Raw genomic sequence first — 24,497 nt, 5'->3', positions numbered from 1 at the left:
AGTTTTACACCTTATTAGGCAATGACTACAGCCCATGGCCAGCAGGAAGCAGTTACAGAAAAGAGATTGTCTCCCTTCAGCACCCCTTTTAAATTAAAGGTGTAAACTCTTTAAGAGTAAAATAAAAGTAATAGATGGATCTGGAACCTGACTGGAAATCCACGTGAGTGCCAGTGGCAGCAGAATAACTGCAGGAGGCCCCTGCCCAAGATTCTGCTGTCCAGAATGAAAAGTTCTAAACTTCTAAAAACAGTCCTGGATGCTGTACTAAAGACTGATAAATAATCAATCAAGACAACAAACAGCCATCCACCTCATAGCTCCAACAATAATTATGCCTAAGCTTAGCAAGTTAAACTTTGGCAAAAGGGGGGGAATGATGTGGGCTATGGGTGGAAGGCTCTTTGTCTCTTCAGAGATAACCTAAGCTGAAGGCTGTGGGTGTGGAACAGTAAGAGGCTGCAGTCCTGCCCTTAGGGACAATGACAACAGGCTCCAGTCCCAGGAAATAGTTTAACAATGCAAGGGCTATAAACTTTAAGTATTTAGGGGAAATGCAAAAAGTAAATATGCTAAAAGCTTATCTAGAATATCTGGAGTCCATGCTAAAAGCTTACCTAAGATGTGGAAGATATATATGCTAATTGAAGCCTATTGAGAACTGAAACAAAGGGACCATTTGGCCTTTCCTCTCTGTATAAAAGACGTTTGAAAATCTTGTTCGGGGCTCGGGATTCAAACAGAAGTTCCCAAGTCCGGCCGGCCGTCAATAAACCATTTTTCCTTCTCAAAATCATTCCTGAGTCCTGGCCTCTCTACACTCAAATAATTGAACTTCTCTCAAATTCTACAACAGGAGTGCTGATTAAAATTTGATGTTTGTTTAAAGGAATGTTTTTTTTCCTAACATAAGATAGCTGGCTGTCATAAAATCAGAATGGAAATATGTAGGACAAAACTTGAATGAATATGGCAAGTTGTAGAAGGCATTGTAGAAGGTAACATTAAGTAAGGGAATGTGTTTTGTGAAGGTACAATTTGTCATAAGATGAAGCAACTAGTGTCTATGCTATTATGGATAGTTATAAGAAGTTTGTAGAAGCAATGTTTAAACCAAAATATTTGAATGGGTTATTCCAGTCTTATTCCAGTAAGTCATTATTAAACAGAAACTGAATTGATTTTAATAACAAAAAGTAGCTTCATAACAGGAAAAACTGTCAGAGGCCACCTCAATCTGCATATTAAAATGGAGGTAAAAGAAGATAATCTTGATTCCATTGGGCATCTTTATTGCTGAAGTAAAATACTTGTTATTTAATGTCATCATGGTAAAGGTGTAGAAGTAAAAACCTCCATGGTGCTGAAGGGTGCTATATACCAGGCCAGTGAAGTACTGGAGTCTACCTTCCTAGCTTCTCCCTAGGGTCAATGGTGCTGCAGCATGCTGGCTGTGTGAAGGACATGCTAAGTGGAGCAGTAATTACCAGAGTGAGTAGAACTTAAACATCATTGGCATTATGGCCTAGTCCCATGTAGAGACAACTTGTATGGTGTTGCAAACCTGGAGCTTAGATCTATTAATTGCAACTCAAAAAGAAATTTATGCATTCATTAGTGCATTGATTGGTATTAAATACTGTACCTATATCTCTCCTATTCTAGATATATGCTTGATGATTATGGTGATATCTTTTCTAGATCATATGCAGAAGGTTTTTGAACATGTTAAAAAGGCCCTGGTAAACTTCATTTTCTAAGTAGCTAATGAACATGCTTAATCCAAGTCTCCCTCCTAGTCTTATTCTAAAACCTGTCCCACTCATATCCTGGGGAGGATTGGCAAGCCCACAAGCCATCTCGCCAGGGCTAAGCATTTTTCCACCAGGAAGGAAACAAGGTGGATGGGATCCACTTCAGCTTAACCTCTTCAAGGTAGTCTATGGGTAACTTTCCTCACCTAGGACCTGGAAATCAGTTTCTGATGAAAGCCTGAAAAATAAGCCCATCAACTTTGAGAAGATGCAGTCTTTAGGCACCTGGCATTTTTTTTTTTTTTTTTTTTTTTTTGTGGCGCAGTAGCCTTTCAATAAAACCCTATATCCTCAAAATTCTAATTCTTCCATCTTGTTAGCCATAGAGAGATTTCATCCAGTTTCACCCAGGGTGCAGTAGTCATCTGCCTCCAATCACGGTAGAAGAGCAGGAGGGTTTTACACCTTGAAGGAAGCAGTTACAAAAGAATGACCATCATCCTTCAGCACCCCTTTAAGAATGAAAGTGTAAGCTGTCAGGGGAAGAGAGAGGCTTTAGAAGGGCTCAAACAGGCATTGGTGCAGGCTCTGTTCTGGACCTCTCTTCACTCAAGAAGATATTCCACCTGTTTTTTACAGTGGATAGAAGGACAGCATTGGGGGTTCCTAGGGGAACTTCCCCTTCACTTAGGGGAAAAATTGTTCATATGCAGGTCCTCCAGGGTCCTAGAAGGAAGGAGGTACAATGGCTATGCAATTGTAAATGGACTAAGTTGTTAGGTGAAAGAAGCTGGCCAGTTGCCTAATGACTGGTCAGCTCAAACTTGCAAATTGTATGCATTAAATCAAGCCCTCAAATTACTAGAGGAAAAGGATGGTACAGTCTATAATCTACACTAACTCTATGTATGGCTTTGGGGTAGTCCACACCTTTGGGAAAATTTGGGAAGAGAGGGGATTGATTAATAGGAAAGGAAAAGGGCTAGTCCATGGGGAATTAATAAAATAACTATTGGTCAATCTACTCTTACTCAGACACCAGAAATGTCATTCATTTTGAAGCCAAGGGCAATAGGTTAGCAGATGAAGAGGCCATTGAAATATTCCCCCTTTGAAGTTAATGATCCTGAGACCCTCCATTCTCAAAGAGTTCAGGGTCCCCACATTCTCTGAAAAGGAGGTCAAAGGGCTGGAACATTTAGGAGCCACCCTTGATGATGAAGGGAGGTTGCTCCTCCTGGGTGGTAGGCATAGTTGAATAAGCAAGTGATGAGAGAGGTATTAGCAGTCTTACACTGAGGGAGTCATTGTGGGGTGCAGGCCATGTGGAATCTGGTTCTTAAGTATTTCAGATGTGTGGGCCTTTATTCTATAGCTAAACAAGTAAGTGAATGATGTATAATTTGCCAAAGATCAATAAGAAAGTCTTAAGGAAGCAAGAACAAGGGGCAAGGAAGCCGGGTCTCAGGCCATTCCAGAGTATTCAGGTTGATTACTTTGAAATGCCCCCAATGAGTTGGCTAAAGTAAGTTCTGGTAATTATAGATCATCTGACAGGATGGGTGGATGCATATCCTCTGGCCTCAGCTACAGCATCAAGAACTCCTAAAATTATCCTTGAACAAATCATTCCTTGTTATGCATTAGTGGAAAATATAGACCCAGACAATGGTAGCCACTTTACCTCCTATGTACTGCTGAATGTTATGTGAAGCCTTGGTGTCACATGGAACTTTCATATACTTTGGCACCTGCCGTCTTCAGAGAGAGTGGAGAGAATGAATCAAACTTTAAAGAAGCATCTTCCTAAGTTGGTCTTAGAAATAAAGTCACCCTGAATTAAGTGCTTATCTATAGCCCTATTGAGGATTAGAATTGCCCCTAGGAAAGTACTGGGAATCTCCCCTTATGAAATGCTTTTTGGCTTGGCTTTTCCTAGGAGGACTGGAGACCTCCCTTCCTTAGAGTCAAAGGATCTCTTCCTTAAGAATTATATACTGGCTTTGTCCTCTACTTTGTCATCCCTCGGGCATCATGGTTTGCTGGCCCAGACCCGTCTCTTGCATTTGCTGTCCATCCACATCGACGGGGTGGTTGGGTCCTAATCAAGTCATGGAAGGAGTCCAGACTTCAGCTAACCTGCGAAGGACCCTATCAAGTTTTGCTGACAACTGAAACTACAGTCCGGACAGTAGAAAAAGGCTGGACCCAATACAAGAGAGTAAAAGGGCCAGTGCCCAAACTAGACGATAAGTACCCAACAACACTGTCCAAGTCCTGGAAAATAACTCCAACCTCGGCTCCCTTAAGGATCACTCTGAGAAGGCAATAGTTGGGAAGGCATATCAGGACAGGGGGAGAGAATTGTATACTGGCTTTTTCTCTACTTTGTCATCCCTCAGGCATCATGGTTTGCCTGATCTGTATTAGTGAAGTTTGCAGAAAGATATCCCTGCACTTAAAAGGCAGGCTATTACCCATATCCACCTTGTCTAGTGCCTTGAGAGACTAGCAGATGAAGCATTTAAAATTTCTGAAAATGAGAATAATTCTGCTGACTATGATGTTTCAGATTTGGGTCATGTCAAGCCCCATTAAATTGATAGTAAATGTAACCAAAGGCCTAGAGTCTCAGACTGTGCAGTTTGATGCCTGCCAAGTGATAAAATGTGGGGATTTGGGACATCAGCATTGACTGTGTGGGCAAAATAAATATCTATGCCCAGAGTCACCAAGAGGTTATTTCAACCTCCCACCCCATCTCACTGGAACTTTGGTGGACTACCAACTACAATGGGTGGACCGCCAGGACTGGAAACCATTGGAGGACAAAATAGCCTTTTATAAAGGTAATACCCCACCAGACTTCAAAAACCCGAGCGTAACCCAGTGGTAATAACAATTAGAAAGGCAGACAAATTCAGCAACAACAACCTCTATTCTTCCCCTGATAGAGTCTATGAGGTGGTGGTAGATGTTAGAGGTAAAGATCCTCTATGGAGGTTCTGTATTCGAGTCCTTCCTCCCCCTGTGGATATGATGTCAAAAACTTTCCCTCCAGGTAAGCCTTCAAAGATACCAATTGAAGGCCAGTTCCCTAATTCAGAATGATCGCAAAGCAGTCAGGATACTTAAGGCGGAAGATTTAAAGCAAATCATAGAAACAGAGAGAGGATATGGGGATGCAAATGCCTGGGTAGAATGGGTCAAATATACAGTCCAGAGTCTGAACAAAAGCAACTGTTACACTTATGCAACAGATTGGCCCACAGCTCATCTTACCCTTTCTGTTAGGTATGGAAAAGCATGAAAGGGAGTTTAAGTGCATGGTGCTCCTCTCCCAGAATGCTACTCCTGCTGAAAATTGTAGTACGTTGTCCTCTCTTCCCTCATGTCAAAAAGGGAAACATCAAAGCCATACCAGCTTCCCGCCTTGGTCCAGGATGTCACTCTGCGTGTCTCTCTAGATGGGAAAAAGGGCTCCATGACCTTGGAACCATGGCATTGTGTACACAAGTAGACAAGTTCCACACAAGTATGGAACACAAGTGAAGATAGTACTCGCAATTTCTCCAGTTCGGCCATATCCCAAGCAGACTTTTGGTGGTTCCGCAGAAAGGGTGTCCTCCGACAGGTGTTACCTGAGAAGTGAGGAGGAACCTGTGCTGTGGTTCAATTGGCCATCCCACTTAACCTGGTATTTGAAAAAGAGGAAAAAACACAAAATCAGGGAAAGAGAAAGGAAAGAAGTTTACTTGGTTCTTTTGATGATCAAATTTATCTAGATAGTATAGGAGTGCCCTGGGGAGTCCCAAATGAATTTAAAGCTAAAAATCAGGTAGCTGCAGGATTTGAGTCATTCGTGTTCTGGTGGGTCACTGTTAACAAAAATGTGGATTGGATTACCTATATATATTATAATCAATAAAAATGTATCAATTACACTAGGAAGGCAGTTAAGGGAATAGCAGAACAGTTGGATGCTACTAGCTGAATGACATGGGAAAATAGGACAGCCCTAGATATGATGCTAGCAGAAAAAGGAGACATCTGTGTTATGATTGGAGGTAGTTACTGTACATTCATCCCCAATAATACAGCCCCAGATGGTACTATCACCAAAGCTTTGCAAGGCTTAACAGCCTTATCTGTTAGCAGAAAATTCTGGCATTGACAACCCACTCACGGGATGGTTAGAGAGCTGGTTTGAAAATTGGAAAGGAGTGACACTGTCTGTCCTGACTTCCCTTATCATCGTGACTGGAGTACTTACAGCAGTTGGATGTTGCATCATCCCATGTGCCCAAGGGTTAATTCAAAAAACTCATTGAAACAGCCCTAACCAAACAGATACCCATACAGTATAAGCAAAAAAACTCGTACCCCGTTAAAGAGGAAGATCTCTATGATGAAGAATGTGAGAAGGTTCTCAACAGATTTGAGAAACTAAATTGTGAAAACTAAAGAATCTAAAAGAAAGAGCGGAGATTTGTAAGGAAAGGATTAAGTTTAGTTTTCACGTAAAGGTGAAACAAAAGCAACTCCAAAGCTGGCTCTGCAGTTGGAGGATGGAGGGAAGGAGGTTCTAGTGACTTTGGTGCCAAGAATTTGAAAAGTGGCGCCAAATCAAGGGCAGGGCCAATGGTGAGAAGCAGTGGCGCCGAATTTGAAATGCAGCACCAAGAGTGAAAGCAGGGCCGAGCCAGTGGAATGCAGGGAATGGGGGTGGCAACTAAGAGCGGGAACCCAAGTAAGTTAATTAGACCTCTCAGATAGGCTGTAACCCATGAAGTACCCAATCAATGGGGGACAGGGGAGGGACCTGTGTGTTAGGCTTAGGGTATAAATGTCAGTGTTTCTTCGTGCTTGGCGCCCTGGCTATTTTATCCAGGTCACATGCCATTCTTGCAAGATCATTAATAAAATTATTTTCTCCTCCATGATCAGGTAACCTTTTGTTCTCTCACAGGTTCAGCTTTCTTTCTAGCAGGTGTGTCAATTCCTCATTTAAATAAAATGAAAATTAACCCTTTCCACAAAGGAATGCTCCTACTATCTGCTAAGAGGATATCCTTCTTATACCTATCTCTTCATGGCTCTGATCAAGCCCAAATCATTCCCAAGTAGCAAAGATTTGAAAAACAGACAACTATGTTGATAAGACCTCCAGGCTAGGCTGCTGAGGACAGGATTTTATGCACACTGTAATTGCAGACACTGTTTTCATCCCTTTCAGAATAGGGTAAATAAAACACATTGTATATGCTTTTCTAAAATGAAGCTCTTTCCATATCCATCATCCTAAGAAAAAGGCTTCTATTAGAGTTTTCGTCTAATTTTGAACAAGAATTGACCTCCTCTGACAGATTTATTTTGAAATACAAAAGAATATTAATAGGGCACTTTTATTATCAAGCAGTTGACAATCCATTATTTTATATTTTCTTTAACATCATAATAAGCATTTCATGACAATCATAAAGCTAGTATACTTGGAATGCTACTTGGTATTCATGCTTTTCTAATGAGGGTTGTAGATTTACTCTGTCAAGGAAATAATGAGACAACATTTGCTTTCAACTTCAACACAAGCAGAATATTAATTTAAGGGAAAATTGTTCGCCTACTCTTCTTTGATAAATTATGTTTGTAGAATAATTCACATATCATGACAGGGTGTCTAGAATTGTTTTACAGACAGTGATTTTTTTTCAAGTACTATGAAATTGAATTGTTAAATAAGCCTTGCAAAGACACCAAAATTATACTCTCCAGTTAGTGAAATATAAAAGGGATAAAATTAATTTATCACTGAGGATAAAACTTTTTCAAAATTTAATATTTATTAATTAGTACACCCAACATTTTTACAAATCACAAATAATTAAACAATGCTTCATTATAAAGTATGGTGATTAAATCCCTGGGCTCTGGAACTGGACTGCCTAAATTAATAAATCTTGGCTCCACTCCTAACTAGCATGTAACCTTGATTCTCTGCAACTGGATTGTCTCATCTGTAAAATGAAGGTAATAATAATATCCTTGTCACTGGGATGTTATGAGGATTAAATGGATTAACACATGTGGTGCTAAGAACATTTCCTAGGATAGAATAAGGGCTCAACAAAGATTAACTATTATTATTCTTATTATTTCACAAGTTTGGATGTTACATCTATGAGAGTCTCAATCTGTGAGCACTCTTGCCATTGCATATGGCACTCTTGCCATTGCCCACTTCACTGGTCACATCCTTCATTTTCCAGCTTGCAATCCATCAACTTCAGTCGATGATAGCTTCTTGTAGAGACAGAACTGAGATTGTAACCTATTACTTAAACCTAATATTCAGGGCCAGTTTGGGACCTCAGTCTTGGCATGTTATTTTCTTGACCAAGTGAATCTACAAATTTCTTAGAAAATTATGCTCACCAACCAGTATTTTAAACTTTTTATTTCTCAACCATTACAAGCAAGTTCTAAGAACTGAAATCCCACTTCCTATAGACAACCAAACACTTTCATGGCTAAATGAAGAGTGGCCTGTTTAGAGCAGAGAATAAAAGAGCTGGATAATTGTGCTGATTTGTACACAAAGCTTTGGAATTGGAGAGGACACTCAAAACTCTGAAGATAAAGATTTTCAGTCTTAAAAATTTTGCAGATTCATTTTGAAATTCCTCCAGGTAAACATGAAATAGCCAACCATCCCAGAGAGAGTCTTGATTATATTCCTCATTTTTTGCAAAGGAATGTCAAACTGATTTTATGTGTGTTTAATATCCAAAATACATGGACCAACCTGTTTTGACTTAGACTTCCTCCTCGCTAAGCTCATGTTAAAGAATAGAAACTCACGTCTCCTGGTTTTCTAGAACACACTTATCTCAAAGTTGAAAATAAAACACAATTTCCTGAAAATAATGAGGTACAGAGTTACTGAAGATAATATAAGTGTTGGGCATTGGCTATGGAATAGTCTCTTTATTGCCCACAACATTCAAAAATTCCTTTTGTACAACTGTCTTTAAAACCTATTTAGTAGTCATTAAAAAAAAGTTTTATTTTATTGTCACTCCTTTGACATTATTTGATGGCCCCCAATTGAGAACACTGTACAAGTGCTTTATTATTTTTACTTATTTTTTAATTAAACCTTTTTTAGATAATTGTAGTTTCACATGCAATTGTAAGAAATAATACAGAAAGACCTTGTGTACCTTCACCCAATTTCTCCCAGTATTTTAAAAATATATAATTTTATCAAAGCATATTTTATATATTGTATAATCCATCCATTTTAGGTGTACAATCCCATGATTTTTAGCAAATTTATGAAGTTATGCAACTATAACCATATATCAGCTTTAGAACATTTTCATCACCCAATAAGATTCTTCTTGTCCATTATCAGTTAATGTTCATTCCTCTCATCTCTACCTCAGAAAACCACTAAATATACTGTCCATCTCTATAAATTTACCTTTTCTGGACATTTTTCATAAAGAGAACCATACAATATGTGGTACCTTGTGTCTAGCTTCCAACACTTAGCATAATGTTTTTAAGATTCATCCGTGTCCTAGTATGTATCAGTGGTTCATTCCTTTTGTTGCTAAATAGTACTTCATCCTATGGTCATACCACATCTTGTCTATCCATTCATCAGCTGATGGGTATTAGGTAGTTTTTGACTGTTATGAATAATGCTCCTAAAAACATTAGTGTGCACATCCGTGTGTGGATATATATTTTCTTTTCTCTTGAGTGGCGACATAACAGTGGAATTGCTGAGTCATATGGCAATTTTATGCATAACTTTTTAAAGTCTGCCAAAGTCTTTTCCAAAGTGGCTACACCATTTTATATTCCTACCAGCAGAGTATGAGGGTTCCAATTTCTCTACATTCTTTTCATTGCCTTTCTCTTTGGCTATAGTACTCTAGTGTCTCATTGTGGTGCTGATTTACATTTTCCAAATAACTAATGATGTTGATTATCTTTTCATGTGCTTATTAACCATTCACATATATTCTTTGTTAAAACGTTCATTCAAATATTTTGCCCATTTTTATTAGGTTATTTGTCATCTTTTTTTTCACATTTGGTATTTTTATTTAATTATCTAGCAGAGAACTTACATATCTCCCCACACTTTCTTTTAAGTTAGTGTGATAATTTTCCATAATAAACTACTTAAAGAGAAGCTTTGGTCAAGAATGGAATGAAACAGGAAAAAAAAAATACTGCTGCTTTAAAAAAAACAACACGTTCACCAATTATATTCAGACAAAACCACACAAACAATATCTGCACACTATGTGCTCAGTGTTTCCTGGCGGCTGGCTTTCCTCCCCACCATGCAAATGGCAGAGCTGCGGTCAGTCGCAGTTTGTCATGCTAGATCCCGGAGGTTCAGTCAGCTACACATTATTCGAAGACCCTGGATGGAAGACTCTAAAGTCTTGAAATCCCAAATTGTCATGGCTCCATCGATGCCAGTAGTGCAAAATTTGCGACAGTCTTGCTTGTCCACCTCATAAATCGACACTTGAGTGCTGCTATTCTGGGGCAGTGTCTCCAAGGCTGTATTGCAGTCCTCGTTGTGGCCCTCTTGTCCATGTTGCGGAAGCGTTCCAAGGCAACATGTTGCGCTGGATGCTCTGAGACAAAGGTCAAGCAGCCACAGTCATTGTAATTAAAGAGCATTGGGCAGCAGTCGTGGCCAGCAGCTATCACACTATTCTCGGAGATAAAGGATACACTCAGGAGTGGCAGGAACTCCGTTTTCAGAGTTGAAACCTGCACACTTTTTGAGGCATCAGCAACAGACACGGCGCTGTCATGGTTGACCCAGGCCAGGCGGCTCCCACTGGCAGAGAAGCTGACCCTACGGACCCAACCACCGGTGCCACTGCCACCAAATTCTGACATGAGCTGGCCAAAAGGCATTTTGCTGCCGCACGGTGTACTGGCTGGCTTTTCATCCACTTCTTTAACGTAGGCAGAAAACACTCTGCATTTGAAGTCACAGGATCCTGCTGCCAGCAAAACATTGCTGGGATGCCAATCCAAGCTGAGGACTGTGGAACGAATAGACTTTTTAATGTGCTTGCTTACCCACCAGTCATTTTCAGACTCGAAGTAACAAACAGAAATGAGTCGTGCTCCACTTCCCACAGCAAACTTGCTCTCTAGAGGGGACCACTTCACAAAAGTGGCTGCACGATTAATTCTCAGGATCACCAGGGTCGGTTTCCAGATACCATCTTTCTAACTCCAGACAGAAGCATTGCGATCTGCCCCGCAAGGGACAATACGGTCACTCTTGGGAGCCCAGTCAATGCCTGTGATGTGTCCATTGTGCTCCTTGAGTTCATGCACTTTTACCCACTGGCTCCCGTTCTTCTTATAGATGTGGACTTCGTGGTTATTGGGGCTCAGGGCAATCTGTGTACGATCCCTGTTCCAAGCATGACAGGTGATTGGCTCTAGTAAAAACTGATGCAGAGACATTACTCGCAGTGTTTTCAAAAGGTAGAAAGCTTGGGTCGGGGCAGTCTGGAGGGTTCCGGAGCGCAGAATTCGCGGACTTTGGTCAGTCTACGCCAACAGGCTCCGGCGGGCTTGGGCGGAGACCGAGGCCGGGAGGGAGCGGCTCTGCCATCTTCTTATTATGGTAGAAGAGAGTTCTTTGTATATTCTCAATACAATTTCTTTATCTGATGTGTTTTGCAAATATCTTCATGCAGACTATCTCTTATCTTTTCATTTTCTTAATGGTGTCTTTGGAAATGCAAAAATTTTGAATTTTGATGAGGTCCAATTTATCCATTTCTTTTTATGAACCAAGCTTTCATTGTCATACGGAAGAAATATTTGCCTAACCCTTTACCTGTGCTTTTGAAACCCAACTTAAATGGGTTTAAACAATAAAGAATATTTATTAGCACATTTAAAGCCCAGCAACCAAATATCACTGACATGCTTCTCCTTCTGCTTTCCTCAAAGTCATTTTCTCCCTAAGTTAACTACCCTTGGAGTTACCAGAAGCTTCTAATGGCCCCCAGGACTACATGTTTCCTCATTTGTATCCAGCAAAGGAGAGCATCCTTGACCTAACACTTACAGCAGGAGTCTGAGAGTCACTCCAGCTGAACTGGCTTGGATCATGCCCATCCTTGAACCAATCACTGGACCTGAGAATGTGGAATATAAAGAGTGTCCTAGCTACAGCTTCTTCCAAATCATGTGCATCCCATCGGCATCACTGGTCCCTTTACTGTTCCTAGAGTACCCTGGACTCACTTCCACTTTAGGTCCTTTGAACTGGCTGAAATCGCTACTCAAGCATTCTTCCCCAAATACCTTCCTGACTCATTCCCTCACCTCCTTCAAGGCTTTTTCTTTGCTCAGTTGTTACCGTCTCAATAAAGTCTACCCAGAGCAATTATTTTAAATTGCAACCAGTTCCTTAAGCCTCACCCTAGAACTCCTTATTCTCCATACTGTATTATTTTTCAAAGAAGTCATATTTTCTGTGATTACTTATATTTTTATTGTTCATTTTCTGTTTCTTTCAAATGAACATAAGATCCAAAAGTGCAGAGATCTTTACCTGTTTTGTTCAATGATATATCACAAGAACCTAGAGCAGTGTTTAGCACAAAGAAGAAGCTATCTAAATATTTGTTGAATAAATGAATGAATGAATTTCAAAAGCAAGGGCAGATTGATACATTTGAGGTGAATTATTTAACTATTTAGGAATAATACAAAAATCAAGTAAACTTATTGGATTAGGAGTCACTTTATTTGACTTACATATTGCCTTCTAAGATTCATTTAAAAATATAATTTGGTTATAAATATTATGTGGAGACTGCTATTTTAAAGGTCTAATTTTTAGCTAAGATTTAATGAGGAAATGTCTATTAATTTGAACCCCAAGAAAATATTTTCTCCGTTAAGTAGCATCAGCTTTGAATTTAAAGTGGTTGCTGAAATAAGTCTTTTTTTAAAAAGATTTATTTATTTATTTCTCTCCCCGCCCCCTCCCCCTCCCTCCTCCCTCCTCCCTCCTCCCCCCTTCCCCCTCCCTCACCCTGGTTGTCTGTTTTCTGTGTCTATTTGCTGCATCTTCTTTGTCCGCTTCTGTTGTCATCAGCAGCATGGGAATCTGTACAGGAATCTGTGTTTCTTCTCATTGTGTCATCTTGTGTCAGCTCTCCATGTGTGTGGCACCATTCCTGGGCAGGCTGCACTTTCTTTCGTGCTGGGTGGCTCTCCTTACGGGGCGCACTGCTTGCACGTGGGGCTCCCCTACGTGGGGGACACCCCTGCATGGCAGGGCACTCCTTGCGCGCATCAGCACTGCGCATGGGCCAGCTCCACACGGGTCAAGGAGGCCCAGGGTTTGAACCGTGGACCTCCCATGTGGTAGACTGATACCCTAACCACTGGGCCAAGTCCGCCTGAAATAAGTCTTAAAAATTAAGTGTAGAAGAATTTTTCAAGATGAATTCAGAACAAGTAATCTGCTATTGTAAAATATTGGCAAAATGTCTAAACATACTAATTTGGATACTTGTGTGAATCAAATGCACTGTATGATAGCATTCCTAACATTTCTTATGGTTTGTGTATATTCTTATCTGGGGAAATTTCAAAACAAAAATAAGATTAACAAATAATCACTAATTTTTAGATTTTCATTTTCAATTTTATTATTTTTGAATAGGCAATGCATTCATATGGTTAAAAATTCAAAAGATAACAAAAAATATGTATTGTGAAAAGTCTCCTTCTTATCCTTATCTTCCAGTTACGTAGTTCCCCTTCTAGAAGCAACTAACCAATGCAATTCAGTCTTTTTTATGTATTCTGCCAGAAATTCTACCCTTGTACTAGATATCTACTATCTGTGATGGTTTGGAACTGTATGTACCCCAGAAAAATATGTTCATAAGTTTAATCCATTCTTTCTTTGATGAAATTACTTCAGTTAAGAAGGTGTAATCCAAAAAAGTTATCTGAGGGAGCTGCTTTGGGAACCTGCAGACCAGGAGAGTGCTATACATCATCCAGGATGGAGAGGAACAGAGAGACTAAGAGGCCAAATGAAAACCAGAGCCCCTGTAGCTGGGAAAGGCACATATACCTCATCCTCAAGGCACAAAGCCTTGGTAAAACCCCTGGAGCACGGCAGTCAACTGAATGGGAAAGAATATTCTCCCCGGAAGGAAGAGGGGTTTGGCAGAGGATAGCAAATGGCTTATCTTTAGATCTTTAGTGAGTTTGGCCAGCTGAGGCCCCTTTGAAACTAAAAAAAAAAAAAAAAAAAGGAGACCACCCAAGCCAGTACTGAAGCAATCTCAGGGAGAGAGGAAGGGGGATCTGATTAGATCAGGCAGTCACACCAACCACCCTGGGAAAAGAGGAACTAGGTCAATGAGGGGATGGAGACAGGCACCTAACCAGTCCAGCTCCAGTAAACTTAGAAGCCCAACTTCCTGAGGGAACTGGGAACAAGGGCAGGGAAAGCCAGATAAGCTTTCAGAGCTTTCAGAAGCCTACTAACCTGTGGAGTGGGTGTAGCTCAGTAGAAAAATGCCTGCCTCACATATACTAGGTCCCTGGCTCAATTCCTGGTACCTTCTAAGAGAAGGGTTCCAGAAAATGACCCACCAGGTTGTCAGGCACCCAGCTGATACCCTATGACAGGGAACTTATGTAATGGGGTGTTTCGTTTTGTTTTTTTAGGTTTTTCGATCTGTTATTTTTAATTTTTTATCATTATTTTATTTTTGTATTCTTTATATTCTTCAGTAAAACTGGGTACCTTACCTGTGGAGGACAAGCTGTAGGATGATTGATTCATGAGTACCAGCCCTGGGAGACAGTTTTTAAAGCCCTAAGAGAGAAGCCTGCTTTTCCTGGGTTGTTTTTTGTTTGTTTGTTTGTTTGTTTACTGTCTTTCTTTTTCTTTTCATTTTTATTTAGGTTCTTTATTTCTTTTCTTTTCTTTCCTTTTTCCTTCTTCCATTGCTTTTCTCTCATTTCACCTTTTCTTGTTTGGTCTCTTTCTTCTTCTTTCTCTTCTTCTCATCTCTCTGATCTTTCATTTTATTCTATGTTTTCCTTGTTTCATTTTTTTATTCCACTTTTTAAACCCTTATTTCTTTGTATTTTTTCACTCATTATTTATTTTCCCAGCTCTTTTATGGTTCCTTTTCTATCTTTTTAAAATTATTAGTATTATTCTTTTTCTCTTCTCTCTTTCCTTTTCTATGGTCTTAATATTTTTTCAAGAGAACACAGACAACTACAAGGATATGGAATAAGTGGAACCAAGTATCAAAAAGGAAACTTAACACAAAACAAAACAAAAATCCCTAGAGTTGAAAGAGAAGCTAACCATCTGAATAAGCCCATCAAAATAAACAAATGCCTAGATACCAACAAAAAATTACAAACCATACTAAGAAACAGAAACAGAGGAAGACATGGTCTAGTTAATGAACAAGCTAAAAAAACAGGAGGAGATGCAGAACATGCAACAACTAATCAAGGAAGTCCAAACAAACTAGACCATGTCTTCCTCTGTTTCTGTTTCTTAGTATGGTGATGAATGTTGCAAAACCTTCCAACTAAGAAGCGCCAAGGACCAAATAGCTTCACAGATGAATTCTTTCAATTATTCTGGAAATAACTAAAACTGATTCTGCTTAAGCTCTTCCAAAAAATTGAAGTGGAGGGAACATTATCTAACTCATTCTATGATGCCAGCATCACCCTAATACCTAAGCCACATAAAGATGCCACAATAAAATAAAATTATAGACCAATTTCTCTAATGAATATGGATGCTAAAATTCTCAACAAAATACTTGCTAATAGTATTCAACAGCACATCAGTGGGAGGAGTGGGGGGGTAGGGGTAGGCAGTAGGGTATATGGGAACCTCTCATGTTTTTTAATGTAACATTTTGTGTGATCTATTTATCTTTTTAAAAAAGACAATAAAAAAATTTAAAAAACAACACATCAAACAAATTATACACCATGACCAAGTGGGTTTCATCTCTGGTGATGAATGGCACAATGAAAGAAATAAAAATTTTTAAAAATGCTGGAAGCACATAACAACAGATTTGAACAGGCCAAGGAAAAAATTACTAACATCAAAGACAGTACATTTGAAATGAGACCAATAGTAGAACAGATAGATTCAAGCATAGAAAAAATTCAGCAGGGACTCAGGGAATTGAGTGACAAAAGGAAATGCACTAACATATGCATTATAGGGATCCCAGAGAGAGAAGAGATATGGAAGGGGGCAGAAGATGTGTTGGATGAAATAATGGATGAAAATTTCCCAACTCTTTTGAAGAACATAGACATACATGTCCAGGAAGCAGAGGGTACTCCAAACAATATAAATACTAAGAGGCTTATATACTTATCAAATTGTCCAACACTCAAGACAAAGAGAATACTGAAAGCAGCAAGAAAAAGGAGATCCATTACATACAAGAGAAGCTTGACAAGATTAAGTATTGATTTCTCATCTGGAACCATGGCGGTGAGAAGGCAGTGGTATGACATAGTTAAGGTGCTAAAAGAAAACACTGTCAGCCAAGAATTCTATATCCAGCAAATCTAGCATTCCAAAAGAGGGAAAGTTCAAAATATTCACAGATAAACAGAAATTAAAAGAGTTTGCAACAAGCAACTTGCCCTTCAAGAAATATTAAAGGAAGGAGAGGAGATCCAGCAAGATGGCACCACTTTAAGTGGGCACTCACCAGCTTTCTCACAAAAAACAGGTGAGAAGGGGCAAGACTCTGTCTGAGTGAGCTGTTTTAGGAATCTACAGAGCAGGAGGCTTCAGGGCATAGATCTGGAGGGAATTGGACAAAGAGATAAAAAGCCCAAGGGAAAACCATGAATTTCTTGCCCTGATGACTGGAAATGGCAAGCAGCTGAGCCCCAACTTCAAAGAAAAAAGCCACTGAGAACCCCCTGACTCCCACCAGCCACCGAGCAGGAGGGAGCATTCTCTGGGAGTAAGAGGGCTCTGGCAAAGGGTGCAGAGGGGTTTCCTTCCATTGGTTTGGTTACCTGGACTCCCTATAAAATTTAGGAAGCATTCCAGCTGGCAAAATGTGGCCCCAGGAAGAGGGGAGGGGAAAATCTGCTTAGGCAGCCTGATTAGCCTGATTTACCTGAGAGAGAGAACTTGGACTGGGAGAGGGCACTGTCAGGCAATTGACTGGCCAGTGCTGAAAACTATCAAAATTCCAACTTCCCTAAGGAAGAAGGGCAGTAGAAAGTGCTTAATAACCTTCCAACAGCCTATTTAGGTCCCCGGGGAGGAGGGGGAGGTCTGGAAGAGGGTTGAGAGTTATTTCTCTGTGGCGAGTTTGGATACCAGAGTCCCATTTGAATTTCAGAAGGAAACTCAACCTACCAGGAGAAATTAGGGGGGTGGATTTGATCACACAGGCTATCATCCTGCTGCCCTGGGAGAGTAAGCAGTAAGAATAGAAAGGGGGCATGGACAGACAGGTTCCTAATCAGGAGGAATCTACCCAACTGCGAAGAGTCATACCTGCCCTAGGTAAAGTGGCTCAATAGCTCTCTAACTGACAGACCCAACGAGGTATGTTAGTTCAGTGGAGAAGTCTCAGCTTTGAATATACAAGGTCACTGGTTTGAGTCCTAGCTCTCATTAGAATAGTGATACATCATGTTATCAAACACCCAGCTGATTCTTTAGGACAAGAAACACATAGACAGTATTTTTGTATTAGCTTCTCTTGAGTCTTTATTTTTCTTTAAAAAAGGTTCCTTCTTTAAAATTTAACTTAGTTTACTTGCTAAAACCCGATTTAAAGGCTGCAGAGTAATTGATTGATGAACACTGGCAACCTGAGGAAGGCTGTTTTTCCTAAGTTTTTCTTTGATTGCTTGCTTGGTTGTTTGTTTTTTGTTCTTCTTTTTTCCTTTCCTCTTTCTCCCTCCCCCCCCACCCCACTTTTTAAAATTAGGTGCTGTTGTCTTGTTTGCTGTGTTTCTCCCTTCCTTTGTTTCCCTGCCTTTTGTGTGTGTGTGTACCAATTTTGTCTACTTATGCTATTTATTTTCCTTCCCCATCTCCTATCTTCTGCTTTCTGTTTTTGTTATTACATTCCACCTCTCTTTGTTTAGTCGTCAATTTTTATTATTTTATTTCTATCTACTCTATTCTCTGTTTTTTCTTTTTTTAACTTTTTTCTTACTGTCTTTTCTTTTCTCTTTCCTTCTCTTCTTATTGTTCTAGCCTTTTAATTCATTCCAGATATTTTTCCCTATTTTGTTTTTCACTTTATTGGTTGTACCCCACTTTTTATTCTTATTCTTCTGTACTTCTTACATGAGTTAATTATTCATATTCCTAGATCTTATACAGTTCCTCTTCTACCTTTTACTATTATTATTACTGTTATCCTTTTCCTCTCCTTACCTCTTACCTTTCTCTGGCCCTAGTCTTTATCTCTCAAGGGAACATAGAAAACAACAAGGGAATAGAATAAAATGAACAAAGTGTCAAAGAAAAATCTTAACACACACACACACAAACAGCAGCTAAATAAAACCCTAGAGTAGAGAGAGAGCTAATAAACTGAATAAACCCATCAAGACAAAGAGATGTCTAAACACCAACAAAAAATTATAATTATACTAAGAAACAGGAAGATATGACCCAGTCCAATGAAGAAACTAAAAACCAGGATGAGATGCAGAACATGGAACAACTAATCAGAGATGCCCAAACAAATATCATGAATCATCTTAATGAAATGAAGGAAGAGATTAAGGATGTTAAGAAGACACTGGGAAAACATACCAAAGAAAATATAAATATAGATAAAAAGATAATGGATATGACAGTAATGAAAGGCACAATCCAAGAAATCAAAAATACACTGGGAGTACATAACAGCAGATTTGAACAGGCAGAGGAAAGAATTAGTGATGTGGAAATAGTACATCTGAAATCAAACAGATATATAAAAAGATAGGAAAAATCCAGCAGAGATTTAGGGATCTAAACAACAACACAAAGTGTATAAACATATGTACTATAGGCATCCCAGAGGGAGAAGAGAAGGAAAAGGTAACAGAAGGAGAAATGGAGGAAATAATAACTTAAAACTTTCCAACCCTATTGAGGGAAATGGACATAAAAGCACAGCACACCCAAAACAGTATCAATCTCAACAGGCCTACTACAAGACATACACATGTCAATTTGTCCAATGTTCAAGACAAAGAGAAAATATAGAAAGGAATACAAGAAATCACATACAAAGGAAGCTCAATGAGATTAATTGCTGATCTCTCATCTGAAACCATGGAAGCAAGAAGATAGTGGTATAACATAATTAAGGTGCTAAAAGAAAAAAACTGCCAGTCAAGAACTCTCTATCCAGCAAAGCTGGCATTCAAAAATGATGGAGAATTTAAAATATAAACAGATAAACAGAAATTAAGAGAGTATGCCAATGAGAAATCTGCCCTTCAAGCAATACTAAAGGAGTGCTGCAGGTTGAAAGGAAAAAATAGGAGAGAGTTGGAAAAGAGTGTAAGAAAAAATTTAAAAAAGCAAAAAGAGATAAAAACAACATATGACATATATAAACTGAAAGTAATTCCTTGACAGTAATAACATTGAATGTTAATGGATTATACTCACCAGTGAAGAGACACAAATTGGCAGAATGGATAAGGAAATATGACTCATCTAAATGCTGTCTACAAGAAACCCACCTTAGGTCCAGAGATTCAAGGAAGCTGAAAGCGAATGGCTGGAAAACAATTTTACAAGCAAACAACAACCAAAAAAAAAAAAAAGTGGGAGTAACTATACTAATATCAGACAAAATAGACTTTACTTTTTTTTTAAAGGATTTATTTATTTATTTATTTTTATTTTTCTCCCCTTCCCCCCATGCAGTTGTCTGCTCTCTGTGTCCATTCGCTGTGTGTTCTTCTGTATCTGTTTCTATTCTTGTCAGAGGTCTGGGAATCTGTGTCTCTTTTTGTTGAGTCAACTTGCTATATCAGCTGTCCATGAGTGCAGTGCCACTCCTGGGCAGGCTGGACTTTCTTTTGCGCTGGGCTGCTCTCAATACAGGGTACACTCCTTGTGCATGGAGCTCTCCTACATGGGGGACACCACTGCATGACATAGCACTCCTTGCACACATCAGCACTGCACATGGGTGAGCTCCACACAAGTCAAAGAGGTTCTGGGTTTGGACCACAGACCTCCCATGTGGTAGGCAGATGCTCTATCCATTGAGCCAAGTCCACTTCCCAAATGCAACACTATTGTAAAAGACAAAGATGGATACTATATATTAGTAAAAGGGGAAATCATTCAAGAAGAAAGAACAATCATAAACATCAATGCACTCAAAATACATGAGGCAAACACTGGGAAAACTTAGTGGAGAAATAGATGCCTCTACAATTATAGTGAGGGACTTCAATACACCATTATCACCATTAGACAGAACACCTCAACAGAGAATCAACAGAGAAAGACTTTGAATAGTACACAAGAGGATCTGGATGTAATAGACATATACAGAACACTAGACTCAATTATAGCAGGATATACTTGCTTCTTGAGAACACAAGCATCATTGTTCAAGATGGTCCACATGCCAGGCCACAGAACAACTGTGAATGAATTCCAGAAAGACTGAAATTACACAAAGTAATTTCTATGACCACAATAGAATGAAGCTGGAAATCAGTAATTGCCAGAGAACCAGATTAGGCACAAAGATGTGGAAGTTAAACAACACACTCTTACACGATCAGTGGGCCAAGGAGGAAATTGCAAAAGAAATCAATAGTTACCTTGAAATGAATGGAAATGTCAGCATAACATATCAAAACCTATGAGATGCAGCAAAATCTGTACTGAGAGGGAAATTGATAGCCATAAATGCCTACATTAAAAAGCAAGAAAGTGCTAAAATTGAAGACCTAACTTCACACCTAGAGAAATAAGAAAAAGAACAACAAACTAACCAAAAAAAGTAGAAAGAAGGAAATAATGAAGATTGGAGCAATATTAAATGAAATAGAAAATTAAAAAGCACTAGGAAAACTAAACAAAACCAAAAGATCAATAAAATTAACAAACACTTAGCTAGACAAAGAAAAAAAGAGAGAAGAAGCCAATACACAAAATAAGAACTGAGGAAAGGGATATCACCACTGACCCCACAGAAATAAAGAGTATCATAAGAGGATAGTTTGAAAAATTAAATACCAACAAGCATGATAATTTACAGGAAATGGACAAATTCCTAGATACACACAAGCAGCCTATATTGATGAAAGAAATAATTGACTAACTCAACAGTCACAAGTAACAAGTTAGAATTAGTGATCAAAAACTCCCAACTAAAAAGAGTCCAGGACCAGATGGCCTCACAGGTGAATTCTACCAAACATTCCAGAAAAAACTAACACCAATTCTGCTTAAACTCTTCCAAAAAAGAGAAGTAGAAAGAACACTGCCTAACTCATTTGATGTTTCTAACATCACCCTAATACTAAAGCCAAACAAAGAAGCCACAAGAAAGGAAAATTAAAGACCAATCTTGCTAATGAACTCAACAAAATACTTGTTAATTGTATTCAACAACACATCAAATGAATTATACACCACAACCAAGTGGGTTTCATCCCAGGTATGCAAGGATGGTTCAACCTAAGAAAATCAATGCAACACACCACATAAATAGATTGAAGGAAAAAAATCACATGATTATATATATATAGATGCAGAAAAAGCATTTGACAAAATACAGCATACTTTCCCAATAAAAACACTGCAAAAGATAGGAATAGAAGGAAACTTCCTGAACATGATCAAGGGTATATATGAAAAATCTACAGCTAACATCATTCAAAATGGTGAAATCCTAAAATCTTTCCCTCTAAGATCATGAACAAGACAAGGAGGCCCACCATCACCCCTCCTATTTAACAATGTGTTAGAAGTACTTGCTCGAGCACTGAGGCAAGAAACAGATATAAAATCATCAAAATTAGAAAAGAAGAAGTCAAAATTTCACTATTTGCAGGTAACATGATCTGATATATAGAAAGCCCTGAGAAATCTACAAAAAAGCTTCTAGAACTTATAAATGAGTTCAGTAAAGCCACAGGTTATAAGATCAAAAAACACTAGCATTTCTGTATACCAATAATGAGCAATCTGAGGAGGAAATCAAGAAAAAAATAACATTTACAATACTAAATTAAAAAATCAGATACCTAGGAGCAAATTTAACTAAAGATGTAACAGGCTTATATACAGAAAATAACACAACACTGGTAAAGGAAATCAAAGAAGACTTAAATAAATGGAAGAATATTCGCTGTTCATGGATAGGAAGACCAAATATCACTAAGATGTCTATCCTACCCAAACTGATCTACAGATTTAATGTAAACACAAAAATCAACACAGCACTTTTTACTGAACTGGAAAAACTAACTATGAAATTTCTTTGGAAGGGAAAGAGGCCCTGAGTAACCAAAGACTTTGGGGAAAAAAAATGAAATTGGAGGAATCACACTACCTGACTTTAAAACATACTACAAAGCTACAGTGATCAAAATGGCATGGTATTGGCACAAGGATAGACACACTGACCAATGGATCTGAATTCAGAGTTCTGACATAGATCCTTGCATATCCAGTCATCTGATATTCAACAAGGCCACCAAACCCAATCAACTGGGAGAGAATGTCCTCTTCAACAAATGGTGCTTGGAGAACTGGATATCCATTTGCAAAAGAATGAAAGAGGATTACCATCTCACACTTTAGACAAAAATCAACTCAAGATGAATCCAAGATCTAAATATAAGAGCCCAAATCATAAAGACTTTGGAAGTAGTGAAACATCTACAGGACCTTATAATAGGAAATGGCTTCAGGAACTTCACACCCAAAGCACAAACAGTGAAAGGAAACATAGATAAATGGGACCTCCTCAAAATTAAAGCCTTTTGCACCGCAAAGGAGTTTATCAAGAAACTGAAAAGACAGCCTACACAATGGGAGAAAATATTTGGTAACCATATATCTGATAGGAGACAAATATCCAACATGCATAAAGAAATCCTATATCTCAAAAATAAAAAGACAAACAACCCATTTAAAAAATGGTCAAGGGATTTGAACAGATGCTTCTCCAAAGAAGAAATACAAGTGGCTATATAGCACATGAAAAGATGCTCACATCACTAGCTATTAGGGAAATGCAAATCAAAACTACAGTGAGATACCATCTTACACACATTAGACTGGCAGCTATTTAAAAAAAAACAGGAGACTACAAGTGTTGGAGAGGATGTGGAGGAGTGGGAGCCCTCATCCACTGCCAGTAGGAATGTAGAAGGATCCAGCCATTCTGGAGAACAGTTTGGGGGTTTCTCAAAACCTAGCTACAGATATGACCCAGCAATTCCCCTGCTGGGTATGTACCCAGAAGAACTGAGAACAAGGACACGTTCTAATATATGCACACCAATGTTCATAGTGGCATTATTCACTATTGCCAAAAGTTGGAATCAACCCAAATGCCCATCAACAGATAAATGGATAAACAAAATGTGGTATATGCACACAATGGAATAATACTCAGCTGTAAGAAGGAATACAGTACTAACATGGGAAAACATGGATGAATCTTTAGAACCTTATGTTGAGTGAAGCAAGCCAGGCATTGAAGGACAAATACTACATGACCTCTCTGACTTGAGTTAAGCAAATCAAGCTGTCTCAGAGAGCCAGAGACTCGAAGATAGGCTTATAGGAAATAGGAGAGAAAGGTTGTGAGTCAGTGCCCACATGGGCAAAATGGATGATAAAGTGGAGGTAAGTAGTTGTGCAGTGAAGGGATAAGATGGGGGCATAGGGATAATATTGGGTTGGGCTTTGCAGGCTTGAGGGGGACTAGGGTTGGGAGGATGGGTCAGATGGTCCAAGGAATTCGTGGGAGGGTTGGGGGGTAGGGAGCAAGTGAACTTGGGAGATTGTCAGTTATGTGACTGAAATTATAATGTTGAGAAAACTCTTTAGAAAATATAATAAGAAAGGGTTACTGGTTTAAGGTGTTTGACAGGAGGCTTCTGGCTCAGGGTGCACCTGATGCAGGCTTCTAGGGAGTGTGTTAGTGCTCATCATGTCATAGTGTGTTATTTCAGTGGGTGGAGACCCACACAATGAGCAGGAAGGTGTTATGCCCCCATCCCGGGGAAACATGTTGTTCTCAAACAGAGGTGAGGGTGTCTCTTGAAAGCATGGGTGGCTCCCAAAAGGGAAGGACAGACTAGTGTGTCAGGCCCTCAGCATTGCTGCAGTGAAGCTTGATTATCACTGTGGGCCCTGAGGGAAGGGGCAAAGAGGAATAGAAGAGTTGGAAGAGGGGGTAACTGGAGGGCAATGGAATTGTTCTGCATAATCCTGCAATAATGGACCCAGGCCTTGTTAAATATCACCAAAAATTTATAAAGGTGTAAAGTCTAAAATGTAAACCATAATGTAAGCCATAATGGAACCATGGTTAGTAGCTATGTTTCAATATCTATACATCAGTTGTAGCAAATGTGAAATCCATGTGTAAAAAGATCATTGCTGGGGAAGGGAGAAAAGGGTTT

At 39.1% G+C, this 24,497-nt stretch overlaps 1 long non-coding RNA gene and 1 pseudogene across 1 annotated transcript in view; both read right to left on the bottom strand.

The window, feature by feature from the left end:
* Window positions 1-2,045: 2,045 nt before the first annotated feature.
* Window positions 2,046-24,497, bottom strand: part of LOC131277916 (uncharacterized) — a 48,530-nt gene continuing 26,078 nt past the window's right edge. The window contains exon 3 of the long non-coding RNA XR_009184959.1: window positions 2,046-5,448. This is a non-coding gene — a long non-coding RNA (uncharacterized lncRNA). The remainder of the gene's footprint in view (window positions 5,449-24,497) is intronic.
* LOC101418738 (actin-related protein 2/3 complex subunit 1A pseudogene) lies at window positions 10,011-11,392 on the bottom strand (annotated as a pseudogene).

Source organism: Dasypus novemcinctus, chromosome 1, assembly GCF_030445035.2.
Source record: "Dasypus novemcinctus isolate mDasNov1 chromosome 1, mDasNov1.1.hap2, whole genome shotgun sequence".
Taxonomy (NCBI): Eukaryota; Metazoa; Chordata; class Mammalia; order Cingulata; family Dasypodidae; genus Dasypus; species Dasypus novemcinctus.
The sequence above is the reverse complement of the archived record's forward strand: the minus strand, read 5'-3'. Positions and strand labels throughout refer to the sequence as shown.